We start from the raw sequence: 16,615 nt of genomic DNA, 5'->3' as shown, positions 1-16,615 counted from the left end.
GAAGTTTGTATGCAAAGGTGTTACGCTAATATTATTACTGACTATATTGTATACCTACCGAACTTAACAAATTTGAAGCTAAATGTGAGTTTTTCTGGGAATTCGTTTTTTTTTTTAACGCAGACTATTATTCCTTGTATAAATATTCATCAAAACCTAACCTTTTTTTTTTTTCCAGGGGGGGAAATGCATTCCGCATACCACCCGGGTGCGGGGGGTGACCCGAGTGGTTATGTGGGACTCCCGTCTAGGCTAATGAGGCCCACGGTATACCCACTAAAAACCCCCCATATGCCACCTCGCCGCCTTATTGGTGGGGTTACGGGAACACTTGCGTACTCATCCGCGACCCCACCGGCGGCAGCCGCCCGCGAGCGGCTCCTTCGCGGATGCCCGAAGGCCCTTCACGCGAGGCGCGCCAGATGGTTCGACGCGCCTTCCTCCTCGGCCTCCGTCCTGCAGTGTAGCGGACCCCCCCGAGCCCGCCACAAGGAGGCCACGGGCGCCCGGCGGCAGATGAGGTCCATGGTTCTGCCGCAAACCACAACTCGGCTGCAGAGGACAGGGAGAACGGCACACCGTAACACCGACTCCTCTTCCTCTGCAGCCCCACCAACGCCGCTACAGGCGGAACGGCCCCGCCAAGGTCGCAGGGGATAGGGAGAGTGGCGCATCGTGATACCATCACGCCTCTTCCCCTGCGATCCCACCTCGGCCGTCGAGGATAGGGAGAACGGCTAACCGCAATACCGACACTCCTCTTCCTCGACGGTCCACCTCCAACGCGTCACAAGCGGGCTTATCAAGCCCACTTGGAGCGTCCTCCTCGGGCCAGCCAGCACCTCAAACAGGCCGGCCCTGGTTGCCTCTTCGCTTCACCGTGGGAGACCAAGCCACGGCTACTAAGCCCCTCCACCACGACAAGGTGGGCAACCCTCGGGGGGATCAAAACTTTTTTTTTTTTTTGACCCAGGGGGAATCCGTTTATGGATCCCACTGGCACGGGAGAAGCCGAGTGGGTATGTCCGACTCCCACAGACTAAGCCCCCTGGGGTGTTCCACCGCGCGCTTTGTGGACGGGGTTTCGGGAACGCGATTGTAGACTTCCGATACCCCGTCGGCGTTGCCATTACGGGCTCGACTTTTGTGGCTGCTGCAGCAGCCTACTCCGCTGAAGACGCCTCGGAACACTTGAAGGCCTTCCAGCTCGGAACCTCTTTAGGCGAGTGATGGAACTCCCGGCCCATCACCCGCAAGTTCCCGTTAAGGCGGCATCATTCGGGCTGCGTATGCCCTTAGACGCCGACCTGGCCTCCTACGGCACTGAGGGAGCGAATTCGCATCGTCCTCGCGCATTCTCTCTGCAGCCTCCTTTTGCGACAGGACGGTGACGCTAAAGGAGGCCACTGCCGCCCACGCTTCCTCACTGCTGAGCATGCGGCGTATTAGCGCCGGCAGCGTGAGGTCTCCTCCTATGGCCGAGGACAGGATAGCGCGAGGCTCCGCCCACGCAGGGCACTCTTCGCGCGTGTGTTGCGCCGTGTCCACGGCTCCTCCATCGCAATGATGGCACGCTGTCGTCGGCTCCCTTCCCAACCTCTCACACAGGTACCAGCCGAAACAGCCGTGCCCCGTTAGGAGCTGCGTGAGATGGAAGGAGGGTGCGCCATGCTTGCGTTCGACCCATTCTGTTAAAACGGGCCGAACAGCGGCCACCAGGTCCCGGCTAGCTCCCGGGATTTCCAGACGCTCTGACCACTGCTGGTAGAGGACGTCTCGTGCCTCTTCACGCCACTGGCGGACCTCACGAGGGGCAGGCCAGTTCTCCTCCCTCCTTGCTGCTAGCACCCGCCAATAGAGGGGGATCAAAACCTAACCTAACTCGATCAAACCTAACTTCAAGGAACCTAACTCGATCAAACCCAGCTGTGTACATACATATATTATTTTATTCGTAATGCCTCACATCATCATCCATAATTCAGTAATAATTATTTACGTCCGTGAATACATAACCTATACCCATAAGATTACCGCTATCGCTAGCTTAACTTAGCTTAAAATGCCTACTTAACGTATAGCCGATTTTTCCTGATTAAGTAACCGACTTTTAAACGTACGAACGCATACCTACATGATACAGAAACATGTCAAAAACAATACATGAAAACCACTTAAAATTACTATTGATCTAAATGCAAATACAAAAACATAACTACACCAAATCTAAAAAAGGATATCCTTGACTGTGTAGTAACCAAATAGACTGAAGGCTATTTGAAAATCAAGTTTCTTTTTCAATAGCATGTCCTTAAATATAGTTAGTTATCTGTATTATAATCCGTGACTAATTGGGCTCTTTAGTTTTCCTTTAATTACGCCGCCCGCTATACAAGTTGAATGAAAAACAGATCTCTCTGCTCTAGATTTCGTTTTATTAATGCAGAGGAGGGAAATGAGGAAAACTAATTGGGTTTAGGCCGAAATCCCGTATGATTTGGTACTGGTTTAATTACCTATCTCATCATCTCCAAAACAAACAACGGTTTGTTTTGAAAATGATAAGATGGGTATTAAACTTATTTTTGAATTCCGGATTTTTAAATATCCAGTCTCAGTACCCGCGTTGAGGAAAACGCTGACCGATATGTGGTATTTTCGATTCGGTTTTTCATCGAACTAGGGTTTGCAATCTGGATCCGAAATGTATGAAATTATCTTCCCATACATTTCAGATCCATCGTGTAAACCCTACATCGAACAATTATTGGTAAATATTTCGTAACACAACATTTTGTTTCTTTTTTTTCTGAATACCACGTCGGTGGCAAACAATCATACGGCCCGCCTGATGGTAAGCAGTCACCGTAGCCTATAGACGCCTGCAACTCCAGAAGTGTTACATGCGCGTTGCCGTTGTTTGATTTTCAGTACACATATTCTCAGACGCAGTGTTTTGCGAATTTTTCTATATTTAATGCGTGACAAGCAACCGCAACTGATGACAGCGTACATTGATGGTAATATTTAATCCCATCAAAAACATAAATGTGAAATGAGAGCCAAGTTCAATAGAAAATTAAGATAATGCGTCGTTGTTGTCTTCGCCGACAAAAGAATTGAAATCTATATGGATGCCAAGTTCTGTGTCGAAAATCCTGAATTTTTAGTTACAATAATATGCAACGTTCTATAATGAATTTATATAATAATTTCTTGTTTCTTGATACTACCACAATATTTGCTGCTTAATAGGAAATATATTTATATTTAATCTTTAATTCAAGCAGACAATTATTTACACAATGCATTTATTTCACTTGAGACATTATTCAATTTCATGATTTGACTTCGCTAGTTTTTACATACAGGCTATATCATATTATATTTGTCTATTTTACTTTTCTAAAACTTGGTTTGGTAATAAATAGGTTTCAAGTTGTGAAGGGGTCAAAAGTAGCTCGAATTGGTTCGTGTAAAATTACCAGCGATTGATAATAAACATAGATGACGAACTGGCTCTGCAAAATGACCCCACACATATTGTGCCGAAGCGGGCGGGGCGTCACCTTTGTGCCGCGGAGCTATTTAGTTCGCAAATGGCGGCCCGTTGTCACAGTCGTAGTAAGAAGTATTAAAATAATATCTTTAATAAAAGAAATATGCCTTATTGTGCGGATAAATGATGTAGGTACTAGTCGTTCCAACAAACACTGGAAACAATATGGGATTACTTTTCACGTATAGTTTAGCTAGGATCATATTATTTTGATTTCTCTTGATCAAAACAGGTTTCATATGGAGATGATGTTATGCATTTTAAACAATCGTTGATACTAAGAAACTTTCATTTTAAATTTGTTCAGGTTGTTATTTTGACAATTTAAATTCGTGATAGTAAATACGAATCGTCGTTGTAGGTGGCGCTTTTTTATGTGTAGGTACATTTTTACTAAGTAAAGTAAAGTAAACATCTCGCTGCTATTTATAACTTTTCGTTAAATTCGCGGAAGGCTGGACCGATTTGGCTAATTTTGGTATTGTAATATTTCTAGGTCCAGGGACGGTTTGAACGGTGAAAAAATATGGAAAGAATGCAAGTGTGGGTGTTAAACCTACGTGGATCGTAAATAATAATGCACGCACTTAATAAACAATATGTAATGTTCGAAATACAGTTAAAAAGTTATTATTATTTAAGTTAGTATTAAACACAAGCGGCTAGCACAGGCACACACAGTTCATCGAAACACTAGTTAGGTTCATGCACCATACCGTTTATATTAGTCCGTGAATCCATAGGTTAGTATCACAATAAGCTACTAGTCAAGTACGCGGATAGGATTTAACTGGCGTTGACGATGTGCGAGCGATCGATCCCGTGACGTAGGTAACACTGATGACAGACGCGGGCGGCGCGGCGCACGCGTTACCGGCGGTCTAGCAACGGTTGCCAGCCCGCGCGCCGCCATGTCGTCGGCTGTCGTGGTGGGTCCACACGAAAAAGGTTTTATGACTCTGTTTTGTTTGCGTACTTTGATGTGGAGTAGGCCACACAAAGAAAATAGTAAAAACAATAATGATATTTTCCCATGCCCATACAAACTGTTCCTACGACGACGTGTTTAATACGAATTTCTGCATGAACGATACAATGTATTAATTGGTTCGGAGGCTTAATTGCCTTTAAACACGTGCGACAAACGAACAAATAATAAGCCTATATATTAATACTCTTTAAAATAAAATAACAAATTATCATACAAAAATATAGCATTTAAAACGTTCTATATCGCATGAAACCGTCTACGTGGAATTGGTTTCCATTGTCATGTATTTTCAAGTGTCAATGCTACAGCCAATCACAGCGCCTTATTTTATAATACACCAATCGTAGTTTGGGTGGTTTAAATTGACTAATCATGGTCAAACGCAGTTTCGTTGAAGAAAATAAGACGTCAACATCGACGAGTTGCAATTGGTCCGTTTTGAGTACTGCGTGTTCTAAATATTACTATCAAAATAAAGGTTCGGTTCTTAGTTTTAAATTCCACATTAACCTTACATCCTTTCAAGATGCAACGTCACGTGGCTATTGTGTTCAGGATCACAAAAACACTAATATGAGCTTTCTAATTCATAAAACCATTTGCTCCGATCGTCAGATTATCTGTATCTTGACCTATAGATCCGTACCAACTATATGTAATTACAGGTCAAGCTTACAATGGAGACTCTGATGATATGTGGCCTATATTGTGAATTATTTGTAGAAGTCTTATTTCAAACGCTAACCGAGCAGAGACGAGTAGAGCGTTCAAGAAAACCATTATTGTTGCGCTTTCTGCTTAGACAGTTATTACGAATCTCGAACTCGAAGGTTATACTGGTTCCTCAAAGTGGTCGTTTGGTCCCATTCTCGGCAAGTGACGAAAATGAACGGACAGCAAGAAGCAAATGACGGGAAAAACCGTCCGTCCCTTATCACTGTCGTCGGCTGTCACGCCTTGACCGCCCCGAGATAACGCCACCGTTCCAGGAGAAAAATGGACTGAAATAAATAGATAAATTTCACTCAGGAGTACAGGAACAACGAATATTATTCTATTTTGTTATGGGAAAGCAGGTTTGCTGCTTGGTGAGGGTGTCGCGAATTGTATGAAGTAGTAAATCAATTGCGTCCTTCGAAGCGTTCAGTATATTCGAGGAGATTACTGTCGAAAGAACTTCGCTATGTTTTGACAAAGGGAAAGTGTCTTTACAGAGCCAATATGACTTTTAAACTGAGGAAATAGATAGATTATTAAGTAGGTAGTTACATATTGCTCCAAATTAACTTGAATATAATTATGATTTTACCTATTGATTAATTATTTTACACATTTCAATATAAAGATAAGAATATATTCACTGTTATAAATTTATTCGAAGATTCATTGAAAATATATTTAATTTAAATGGGCATTTATATCATAACGGTGTAAAAAAAAACTGTAATCACACTAATTACAGTAATTACACAGAGCGAGATAATTATCAACATTAGTCAAAATGGCTCCCTCGGGCTTAGTCAAACCAACACACTAAGTATCAGGGATCGGAAACCGGTATTTTTTGTATGGGAACGAAAACGGTATTTTTTCGTTCTTTGTTAATTATTTCATTCCTAATTAGGCAATCTAATAATACGAAGTCATTATCTAAAAACACAACTGAGTCCTACATTTTGAGTATAAAATAAACCGAAATATATGGTTATTTCGATGTTTTTGCAAAAACCGGTTCCGATCCCTGCTAAGTATTTGCTACCGTAAATGTTCAAACTGCAAAGCGTTTACTGTACGTTTATGCCATGGACATATAATAATTTTAATTATAATTAAAAATACGACGAGGTCTTCCATATAAGTCTATCCTCGCTTCTACCCGCGACGTCGTCTGCGTAGAATTAGTATTTCCACATACCATTTCCATTGTTGATTTCACTGCCTAAAGAAAAGTATTCCGGGATTATAATCCGGGATAAAACTATTCTATCCTTCCTTGTAACTCAAATTCGACGATACGACAGAGGAGGAGGCGAGTATTCTCACCTCAGGCTGAGCCTGAGGGACGTGACGACTGTGGACACTCTTCACCAGTGCTCTCCAAGCCGGTCTATCTTGGGCCCGGTGTATGCTAGCCTGTAATGTGGTTTTTGTCTCTGACGTTATTCTGTCCGCCCAACGCAACCACAAGCTAGCACAGCGTAGAGATAGCCCTACGCTTCCTTGCCATGCGGCCAGTAATTATAAGCTTACGCTTAAGTTGCGTATAGTGATCAAGACACTCAAATTCGAAAAAAAAAAATCGTTTTAAGTCTTAAGCCTTAAAGCTTAAATGCTTAAAATAGAATTACACAATAGCTGTATTCTATAATTCTGTTACCACCTACGGGAGAGCGGTGTCTCTTGACACAAGTGTCATGTACGCTTAAAAAGAGGCACTAGCCCAGTCAAAATCACGTTTGTTTGTGGTAACTCAATAAACATTTTTATTTTATTTATTTTTAAGTTACTTCAATAGAACATTTCATCAAAATTGGTTCAGCGGTGAAAGTGTCATGAGGTAAGAGACGGGGCGGCCAGACAAACAAACATACTTTCGCCTTTATGATATTAACTGTGGATTTCTTGCATTCATCTTAGCTTTTTCCCTAATCCACATTAATAAAAGTCTAAAGTACGTTCTGCAACCTTATCCTAACCTATCCCAAAAAATTATAGATACTAGCAAACACAACTTATGGCCTTATTTTACTTTAACAGAGATAACAAAATAATTCAGTCATAAATTTCGAAAATTAAAGAAACCATAATAGTACATAACGATAAAAGTGCGATAAATAGGAAATTTACAACAAGTGGGGATAAATTAAAACACGATCGAAGGGAGCACCATATATACTGTAAAATATTTTTGAAAAATTGATAATATCAACAGGATACGACAATAAATATTGCTAACAGTAACTATACCACAATATTGCTAATTGTCGTTACTATATTGATTAAGCTAATTGTTTACTATATTATGTAATTAGTTTATTAAAAAACAACTATCAAATATCATATCATACACCGATTATTGCTGATTTTAATACCTTTTTTGTTTGTCTACTTATAAAAAATCCTCTCATAGATTTTACTAAACTCAAAAACCCAATTGGTTCCAACCCGCCGCCGTAGAGATCTTCACACTCTTTCTCTTCTCTTTACACCTTCTTCTCCTCTATACCTCTCTCAAAAATTTCATTTTCTGGCTGAAAGCAGTGGCCACCGTCTGCGTTCTAGCGCGAATTTATTTCGCTTCACTATCACTTTTAATATGTATTTTTGTACAATAAAGAGTTTACTACTACTAATGCGCCCAAATACGTCGTGGTTGCGTTTATTGCGTTAGCTTGCTCTCTGACTGCTGATCACATTCACTACCAGCGATCTATTAGTGGAATAACTATTCGTCTGCCATTTTCGCTACAAACCGGATAAACCACCTAATGGGCTACTCTCGTAGAGCGTAGCGCGCGCTGGCAGAAATTACGTCAATCAGGTCCGTTACTTACTTATTAGCATATTAAAATGTCCGCTCTATCAGACACTGGGATTTACAAGACTGAGACAATTTAAGATTTAAATTAAATAATCAGTATGGTAGTTCATACAAATATACGATAAAGATTACTACAATAGGAATAGAGTTATGTAGAAAAAAAACTACGAGTATACCTACGTTATTTTTCTTAATTTATGAATTTGTATTTATTTATAAGTAAGCATAAAAGATAATTTGTAAAAATAATACGTATTTCCTATTGTTTCAGATACATGCTCCAACTGCGATAGCAAACTTTGAAAATTGAAATTTCTAAAAGTATTAGTGAACAGTTAAAACTGTCAGAAGTTTGATTAGCTGGCATTTACTCCCATCTTCTTCAATTTAGGGTGAGTACTTGTATAAGCAACTTTGGGAACAATTTTTTTTTAAGCAAGTAATTCGTACAGGAGCTGCAAGCATGTTTGGTCGCCCCTAGAGTTGGTTAAAGACGCATAGACTTAGTAAAATGGCATATAGTCGAGAAATCGAGATCTGTTCCGTCGTGACGAGGTGGCCTGGGGGTTCATGGTGTTAGGCCGGTTAGCTAAAAATGCCGGTTCGAATCCGGCCTTCGCCACTGGAGGGTTTCGTCACTTTTTCTTTGATATATGACATCTATTTCAGTTTATACTTTTATAAGCTTTATTTACTGTTTATTTTACGTAGGCAACGTTTCGCATAGTCTTTCAACTGTACTACCTTTTTATTGGTATCTGGTTTAAGTTTATTAAAATACTGAGCTGTAGCAAATTCAAAAATATAACAATTTACAATTTAAATAAAACATTTAATAGACATAAATAAAAGGTATATTAACTATAATAACATCACAATAATACATACTTAGTTACTTACTTGGCTGGCGCGATGACCCGAAATGAGTCTTGGCCTCCAACACAAGAGCATGCCACTTTGCTTGATCTAGATCTAGAGCGGGTTCACGCCAGCTTCCGCCGACGCCAGTGGACTGGACGTCAACAGGGCGTCCAGTTGGTCGATCCAAGAAGGCCTTTTTGACTGCCCAATCTTCACCCATCCTTTTGAGGTGGCCAAGCCAGCGGAGACGATGTACTTTGGTCTCACCTATTATATTCGGCTCGGCTATTAGTTGTTCGATTTCGGCATTCTTTCGAATCCTCCAACTGCCATCAACTCTTTTGAGATTATACAAAATTTTGATCATTATTTAGATGGAAAAAAAAAATTGCATACGTAAATAATCACCCATTGTTATTTAAGAGGTGTATTCTTTGACACGATCAGGCGAGGAAACAAAGACTAAAAGAAAATACTTCAAGCGTACTTCATGGTTGTAAGTAGTGCTTGTACCCAAAATATGTAAATTTTAGATTCGCGTAAGCATAAATGAGGCAGCTATTTAGGTTGCAGTAAGTACCATGAAACCATAATCAACGTGTGAAATATATTATATAATTAACAACTTTATTATTTGACCAAGCATTAAGAACCCAAAAGGTACTAGGTAGTCCATTATAAATTATAAAATAACCCAATTATAGTATTCACACTTACAAAGCCTCGAGCCTAGTCAAAAGCAGCCCGTGCCATCCATTCATTAAAATTAATTTACCCCGTAGTTTCCTCTCCATAATACAACGTCGACCCACTTCACACTAAGCGCCAAACTCCTTTATAAATAAGGTAATAGTAACCTTTGACCGTTGGGAGCTGTCGGCTGGCCAACAAAAGTGCATTGTTAATAGTATAATCGCTACGGAACCAGAGATATCGTGCAGATAAGTGAAGCAGCTGGCCTAGTTTGCTGTTTCTAGAGCGCGCTTTCAATTGTGCCTTCTTGAAATGCGTGCAGTTTCGAAAACTATTACAGGGAGGTTTATTGTGGAGTATTGGATTTACATAAAACTGGTTTATATTTTATGTAAATCCAATACTCCACATACATATATTTTGAATTTATCTTTCAGAATTAAATCTATCACTTTGGCAATTTTATTTAAAGTTGCACAACACACTTTATTATTTTTGTTTATGTCCAAGATGAACTTCCTCCCGCGGACGCTCCTGCTGTGGAATGAGTTCCCTTCCGAGGTTTTCCCGAGGGTCTACAGTATGGGGTTCTTCAAAAAAGGAGTGTACAGGTTTTTAAAGGGTCGGCAACGCGCATGTAACACCTCTGGAGTTGCAGGCGTCCATAGGCTGCGGTAACTGCTTATCATGAGACGGGCCGTATGCTTGTTTGCCACCGTCGTGGTATAAAAAAAAAAGAAAAAAATGTTATTGTCGCATTTACCGCAAAAAAATATGGAAATATTGGGACACTCTTTATCTCTTATTCGAATTGAAAGTGCTTGTGACTCTGAGTAGTAATAGGTAATGGCCTACTTAAATGATTATGGCTGTAAACAAACTTTGTACACCTATATATAATTGTAGTAGGTATTATAAAACGACTTGCAATACGGAAAGTTTACCTAATTGCTCGCTAGATGGTGCTCGCACCGAGATAGATCGCGCAAGCGTTAGTCTTTCACAGTTTCATGGCATGTATTAGACATTAGTATGCAAACCGTTCGCTAGATGGCGGTGGCGTCGAGATAGATCGCGCAAGCGTTTGTCTTTCAATAGTCAAGTTCTAAGTTTGTTTACTTTGATAGATTCGATAGGTGACTTCGTTTTGATATGCGAAGTATTCAGCTATTCTGTATACTGTTTTCTTAGATATCCTTGGAAGACTGATTATTAAGTAGGAATGTCACGAAAGTACGCAGGTTGTGTCCTGTCACGTCGACTCACGTATGGGCAGTGTGTGCAGTTTTCAAGTAGGTAATGCATTTTGAACAGACAGCATTTTTCAACACTTTATAACATCCCGTTATAAGGTAACTATGATTTATGTACTAACAGATTATTTCTAATTAGGAATGATAATAACAACTTCATATTCCCTAACATTCGTATTCGCATTCGCTACTTACATACTGTTGAGTATAATATATTCAACTTCAACATATATAAAATACTGCGTTCATATTATAATAATATGTACATAAAAACACTGTTTTTTTTATAACCCTTTCAAAATACTGTATCTGTTAATAATATTCAGAAATTATCCTATCAAACGTGACTAACGTGAGTATAAAATATATTCATAAAAGCCAATAATGCAGTTTAATGCAAAACGTTGCATGAAAAATTAAAGGAAAACTTTCCTGTTCAATAATTTATTCCATTTAGCTTAAAAGTGTGAAGGCGCGCTACGCTGTGCTATGACTCCAAAAATGTAATATGAAATTGGTTTCATCGAGGAAACGTTATATACAATTTTATAAGTTGCGTGAAGTTTGTGTATGCATATTTATAACTCAGATAGGGTTATAATATCTACTTTTCATAGTTATATAAGTATAAACTTCTAATAAACGGAGTTATCATTTACCTACTCGTATACTTCTTACGGTCGGTCGGTACGTGAACTCTAATGATACGTGACACTGTATGAAAATCCGTTGAGTGTATCGTGAACATACAGACAGACTGACGCGGCGGGGATTTTGTTTTATAAAGTGTAGTCATATTTTCGGAACTGTTAAAATGTCCGTAAAATATATTTTTACTATATTTACTGCAGCTAAAACAAAAATAACACATGGTGTGCTTCAAATGCAGCCAGCACTAAGAATTATTTAGATAGCTTACCAAGCTCAGGCTAATAAACCAGTATAAATCCGTTCTTCGATTACCCAAACGTTATACGGGGCTCGGGTTCGCAGTAATACTGGTTTGCCCGGGAATCGGAGTTGCCTGCATTCTACAAGCGACTAGAACACAAGGGCAGATGTAATAGCATTAGCGCTACGTAATTTGACTATCTCGTGTTCATTCATTTTTGATAACCCTTTTACACTGCTGTTGCAGCTGGGGGACCTAGAAATATCAGCAAGTAGGCTACGCGGATAAAGTGTTCAAAATATAGCGCAATAGGTATATATAAAAATTAAAGAAGTACAATACAACAAAAACACTCTTTATTGCACACCTCAATACAGAAACAATACAAATAATACACCACATTAAGAGAGGTAAACAACAGGCGGTTTTATCAACAAACAACTAACACAATACATACATAAGTAAGTAAGTAAGTAAGTAAGTAAATATTCATTATTTTGCACCATACAGTTAAAATAGACAGGGAATGAAAACATACAAAGCTGATGTATAAGTAAAATGGTATTCGACACTTTGCCGATACGACCTTCAAACCTTCAAAACACAACAACCCCTCTGGTGTTGCAGGTGTCCATGGGCGGCGGTAATCACTTACCATCAGGTGATCCGTCTGCTCGTTCGCCTCCTGTATTATCATAAAAAAATGCATTTTGGTCCGCTTATGAATTTGTGGATTATCAGTTCACATTTCCTACGGTGTACGTCTTGTAATACCTAATTTAAAAAATTGTCCTTTATATATTATACTGCAATATTAAAAAATCATACTTTGCGTAACTTAGACACAGCTTTTATTAAATGCTTCTAATTAGATTTTGTATGTACACTTCTGAAAATGTACTTTCTGCCTAAAAAATTTAATAATGGCTGACCATAAAAATACCTAAATTATGTACATAATTAATTTTACTGCATTATATCCCCAAAGGGTCGGGCTATAAATACCCACGTTCTATTATTTAAAAAGAAATCTCCGGTTCAAAGTTACTCCAACGCGCTTCCTTAAGCAAATATTCACGAATCCCCATTCGCCTATTCACATTCTTGCAAACTCCGAGAATAATGTATGATAATATACGAGAATCGGCATTGTTCAGCATTTTGATTTACTTTGTATGTACTTTGATTTTCAAGTTAGAATTAGGTTACAACCAGATTAACCCATATGCTATAATATTTATATTTTATAACATACTTTCTGATTAAAAGCGAAATATCCCCTGATTTGTGGTATATATTTTCACTTCGATTATACTAATTGATCACAAAATTACATAGACTGTGTTCGTTCGTAAATCCTGTCCCAATTTAATAGAATCCAATTTGATAAATTTAAAAAGATATAATACTTTAATCGCAATGAAAGTTCATTTAATTAAGATTTATTGTTTGTTTTCATAATTACCGCTACCTACCGACGCGAGCGCTGAAATTTATATCTATTAAGTTAGCTAATTGATAAACAAGCTTAAACGTTTCAAAGACTTCTAGACACATTTTTTTATTAAAAATCTCGGCCTAGAATTTTTTCCATTCCCGCTTCGCCCGAGGCATAGAATGAGCACTTCCTCTTTCCTTGCCTTAAGAATGCTCTTGCGATGTACAACATTATCCTCTTTGACCTGACACCTTTCTTCCCACATTTAATAAAAGAAAGATATTGTGTAATATGTTTGGAAATAAAATCTCTGTGTGTTGGTTAGTTTATTTTTAAAAGACTTAAGCTTACTAAAAATATTTGTATGCTTGCAAAAGTAAGTTAAAATTTGGGAAGTGCTGTAGTGTCTACTGAATTACTTTTTTTGTATTCAACATTCAAATTCGCAACCATTGCTAAACCGGAAAAAAATGGATATAAAATAAATTAAATGTTCTAAATATAGTAAAAGACTTCGTATTGAGATGATTGAAATACGTTACCAATTATAATTATAGCTCTACTATTAAAGTCAGGTGGTGTGTATAGTTTCTCAATGGTTTTCTAGTAGTAGGTAAGCATAGTTTTTGGACTAAATCTAGTTTGAGTATATAAAACTGTACTTTACATAATATGGGTCACATGATTCCAGCAAACCTTTAACCATAATCACTTCTTGCTAACCGCCTCAGATAAGCGGTTGACATATACCAATAACTCGTCTGTCTTAGTATGCGACTTATCTGCTGCATTATGTTCATCAGTTCATCGTTTGTAATGTGATGATAACTACATACTTTAAACTTGTCACTGTATTTAATAAGTATTTATTCGTATATTATTTATAAAATAGTTGTATTCGTTATTCACTTAAAAATGCTTTCATATACAGTGGAACAATACAGACCCAAAAAATAAACTGCAATGCTCCCGTCCAATAACTGACAGAATTTAATCATCTGTGCTACGTGCAGAACAGAAAATTTCGTGCATCACACGAGGTTTACACGCGTTTACTCGTATGGTTAACGTTAATATGAATATTTGTGAACCTTTTATCCTGGTAATAAGCTGCAATATTGCATGGGCAAATAATTAATAAATTTATTCATAAATTGGCCATGTAGCTGTAGGTATTCCGTTCGCAAGCCTGTTCCATGATGCAAAATCCGATTTTGCTTGCATTTTCGATTCGTTTTGATCAAAAGGAATGTCTAATACTTTATTTATGGTTTGAAATGAGATTCGGAATCTTTAGTTGGACCAAGTTAACTCTCCAGCTCTCCACAAACGTTGACTAGGTATCCTCTACAGACAAGTAACAAAGTGTGGAAATTTGACGTTAATTCTGACACTTTACAGAGTTAGGGCTGACTATAGGTATTTAAGTATTTATAAATATTTATATATTATATATATCGTTGTCTAAGTACTCTCAACACAGCCTTATTGAAGCTTACTGTGGGACTTAGTCAATTTGTGTAATGATGTCCTATAATATTTATTTATTCATTTATTATGGTTAAAAGTAAATATGTAGGTATATGAAAAAAAAACTGATAATCTTGACTTTTATTCTTCTAATTTTAGCGAGACAATTGTTTCATAATTATCTCATTCTTTTATTTTTCATAATGTGCTTGGATGTGCGGTTGCTTAAAATAATTTTATTTTTAGAAAACAATGCCTGTCAGACATTGTTAAGAACGTAAGGAAAAGTTTCGTGATACTTTACAAACTTTTCCAAAGTCCCGCTGTTAGAGAAAGTCAATTTAAGAAGGGACCTTTAAAAATATCAGGAAAAATACCTATTATTGTAGGTCAGAAAATCAATACGCTAACGTATTCGAACCAAAACGTCAGTAGATTGGGAATTGTGCCAATACAGCCAATTGATACGGTGGCGTAACATAGAATGCCTGAAGGCAAAAGGTGATAACATAGTTTACTATGTTTCACATATACACGTCCCTTTTGAAAGGTGATGGTGGATGTACCGAGCGAAGCGAGGCCATAGGAAACATTACGAGGAGATACGGTGGCAGGGTGAGCTTTAAAGCATTTTAGATAAAATTCATTGTGCGTAGAAACTGCAAAGGCTTGGTTGGAAGTTTATGTTGGGGTTTTAAAAGCTTTTGGCTGGGTTTTGTAAACATTCATTTTATGTACCTAAGTAAAGTACCAAATCAAATGCTACAATTGCTGTGGAATAAGCTACCTGCCGAGGTTTTCCCGAGGGTCTACAGTATGAAGTTCTTCAAAAAAGGAGTGTACAGATTTTTAAAGGGTCGGCATCGCGCATGTAACACCTCTAGAGTTGCAGGCGTCCATAGGCTACGGTGACTGCTTACAATTAGACGGGCCGTATGCTTGTTTGCCACCATCGTGGTATAACAAAAATCTATTCTTTGAGCATTTTGTCCTTTATTGTCAATTGTCATTAGTGTTCCACATTAGTTTTATTTCTTTTGTAAACATATTTTATTGTTGTTCTAATTTCCTTTACACTTTAGTCCTCTCGCCATTAAAATACGAGCCATCAGCTGTTGCGTGCTACTCAAGCCATTATTGCATGATTACTTAATGAGACTTTAACGTGGCACAATTTGTAAAGACCTGTCGTTTTACAAATATCGCACTGCGCATAAAATTAAGATAAAGATTTGGAATATACACGCAATGGCATTAACTGCCGGTGTTTATTGTTATCTTGATGGATTAGGTGGAAGATAATGCACATAATAGATTTTTTGTATATATTGGCGGCCAATTGTAAGATCAGGCAGATAGTGAAATTCCTAGGCATATCGTGAAACTTGAAAATCTTTGTCTTGTTCCCTGAGTCGGCGTTCGAGCTATTTCTTGACGGTTTGTCCTTCGGGCATCTAAAGAAACCTAACGAACCTATCCTACCAATCAATTGGTTAAGTGTGACAACCGTCAAATCATTACAAAGGAATATTACGATCTGCCTGATCGGCCGCCGTATATGTCGGTTATACAGCTGAAAGTACTAAACTTACTGATTAACTTTGTTACTTAATTCACGTAACTCATCCACAACAAACAACATAATATGACACGTAGATTCATAAGGTTACAGTAGACAAATATGATTTTATTATGATGTGCCCTCAATCTCAATTACAGGAATCAATAAAGTTAGCGTGCATTTAATTTAAGAACGTAAGCCGATTCTGCCTTCCCAAACTTTAAAAAAAGTTTGATGGCACGAAACCCTTCAGTAAAAAAGTTTTATAGCCTAACGTGACCTAAAAACCTGTTTATGCCACCGTATGATAGGCATCTGCAATATTTAAGGCACTTGTTTTACAAACCGATAATGCT

The 16,615-nt window shown here is 38.3% G+C and overlaps 1 long non-coding RNA gene across 1 annotated transcript in view; it reads left to right on the top strand.

The window, feature by feature from the left end:
• LOC133521929 (uncharacterized) overlaps nucleotides 1-16,615 on the top strand; it is a 108,762-nt gene that overhangs the window by 31,868 nt on the left and 60,279 nt on the right. Inside the window, exon 2 of the long non-coding RNA XR_009799959.1 lies at nucleotides 8,363-8,483. This is a non-coding gene — a long non-coding RNA (uncharacterized LOC133521929). The remainder of the gene's footprint in view (nucleotides 1-8,362; nucleotides 8,484-16,615) is intronic.

Source organism: Cydia pomonella, chromosome 10 (genome assembly GCF_033807575.1).
Source record: "Cydia pomonella isolate Wapato2018A chromosome 10, ilCydPomo1, whole genome shotgun sequence".
Taxonomy (NCBI): Eukaryota; Metazoa; Arthropoda; class Insecta; order Lepidoptera; family Tortricidae; genus Cydia; species Cydia pomonella.
Note: the sequence above shows the minus strand (reverse complement) of the source record. Positions and strands in the feature narration are given on the sequence as shown.